Genomic DNA, 2,323 nt, shown 5'->3' with positions numbered 1-2,323 from the left:
ACCCACTCCAGTGTTCTTGCCTGGAGAATCCCAGGGATGGGGGAGCCTGGTGGGCTGCTGTCTATGGGGTTGCACAGAGTCGGACATGATTGAAGCAACTTAGCAGCAGCAACAGCAGCAGGGAGGCCTCACATGCTGTGCTCTGGTTCATGTGGTCGCAAAGAGTTGGAAACGACTGAGTGACTGAACTGACTAACTGAACTGATACTTTACATACTAGATAAGGGAGAAGTCATACCAAAGAAGATGCTAAAACTCTCATAGTCGGGATAGGGACAAAACTGAAGTCATCTTATTTAGTTTTCCTTTCAGGTAATACTTTAGAGGCAGTATTGGAAGAACTAGGAGAAAAGCACACTCTCCTTAGATTACTTTGCCTGTTTTGAGTGAGTCCAAGTTAGGACGAAATAGGAAAACAAGAGTCGGAACTAGGCTTTTAGCAACTCACTTTGCAACGATTACATCAAGTGCTGGTCCCAGGTCCATGCTCCTCACTTGGATGCAGCCCATGGGCAGGGAGCCAGGCATCACCACACAATAAGCGTAGCCCCTCTTCCAGGCGGCACTAGTAGTAAAGAACCCACCTGCCAAGGCAGGAGATGTAAGAGATGCAGGTTCGATCCCTGGGTCAGAAGATCCCCTGGAGGAGGCAATGGCAATCCATTCCCATATCTTGCCTGGAGAATCCCTTGGACAGAAGAGCCTGGTGGGCTACGGTCCATAGGGTCATAAAGGGAAAGACATGAATGAGGTGACTTTGCACCCACACTCTTCCCAATGCTCAAATTAGTTTGTTCTTATTTTCTGTATCAAAGCAAAAATGAATATACACTGGAATTGAAAATACTGAAGAATTTTTAAGATTAAGCTACCACATCTGAAGGAAATACTGAATTTGCATAATCTTGTTCAGGCTAAATCCCTCCTACTTCCACAGAAGGAAACATACCCCTTCGGTCTCCTCTACCTAACAAGGACTTGGGTGAAAAAATATAAGGAACCCTTACCATAACTGAGGCTTGTAACCATCCCCATCTATGTACTTCCTTCTCTCAGGGCTTCTGGCTCCTGGCAGCCTTGTGCGCTTGGCCTTAACTTTGGAGGCCCACAGAGGCATCTTCAGTATCTATAAGGACCTAAATTTAACAAGCCCTTCTTGAAGCTTTTTCTCCACCCTGCAACAGAACACTGCTATTAGCCCTTTCTCCTTCAACACAAATTTCATTCTCTTTAGCTCTCCCAGGCTTGCCGAAACTTTACGTTGGATCTCTTATCATAGGATTAAAGACTTTGCCTCAACTAAAGGGCTTTTGCTTCCGCAAACAAGAGAGAGGGCCCGCTGCTGTGCATGTTCCCTTGCCCACACAGCCCCTCTGCTGGCACTTCCTCTTGCAAGATTCCAGAATACGACTCTGAAGGAAAGCTCGTTGTCTGGCCGCCAGCTCAAATGTGGGATTCTGTCCTGCTTTACCCAGAGAGATGCAAGGTTCTCGACTCTCCCGCTCTCCTCTCTGCCCATATCTCACTCGTGGGGTTGAAGTACTATCTGGAATGAATTGGACTAGTTCTAGTTGGTATCTCGGTACAACTCCTAAGGTCTAGTAAATATTCATTTTGTGCTTCTGGGTGATCATTACTATTCTAGATCAGAACTCTTCTCATGCATTTAAAGTCAGTATTTCTCAGCTTAATTCATCATGCGTCCTTTCAAGTAGGTGATCATATAGCTGATCTGTATATGTGCCAAGGTCTCCCATCCTCTACCAAGAAGGACAATTGTGTAGCAATGAGGAGACTGGGACACGGTCCTTTTTAACTGTAAACACGAATTAGATGCTTGGCACACATGAAGGTTTTTAAAATATCGCTTTGCAATGTAATCTGTCATAGTATCTTCATCACTATGCCAACTGGAAGAACTTTACTGTTGCCTCTGATAGGAAATTGCAAACAATGACTAAAAAGAAACCATATTTACTTATATCCTGTTTCCATAGTGCTTGGGAGCAGGAGATAGTTTGGGTATACTACCTAGCAAGTTGTAAACGCAAAGATGGCAGACCTTGTGTATTTGTCTGCTCTGGTGGAAGCCTGGTTACGCAGAACAGTTTTCCCTTGGCTGTCTTAGGCACAGCCATGTCTGTGTTCAGTGCTGCTGGGGCTTGGTTACAAATCAGCCTGTCTCTGGCAGACTTATCCAGGACAAGACTTAACCCACTCCTCTCCCAGGGTCTGTCTCCTCGTTTATGCTGTTACTCTTGCCTTTTCTTTTTAAGGGGAGAGATGGGGACTGGTTTTTTGTTTTTTTTTTTTTTTTTTTCAT

Source organism: Bison bison, unplaced genomic scaffold (assembly GCF_000754665.1).
Source record: "Bison bison bison isolate TAMUID 2011002044 unplaced genomic scaffold, Bison_UMD1.0 scf7180017864235, whole genome shotgun sequence".
NCBI lineage: Eukaryota > Metazoa > Chordata > Mammalia > Artiodactyla > Bovidae > Bison > Bison bison.
The sequence above is the reverse complement of the archived record's forward strand: the minus strand, read 5'-3'. Positions refer to the sequence as shown.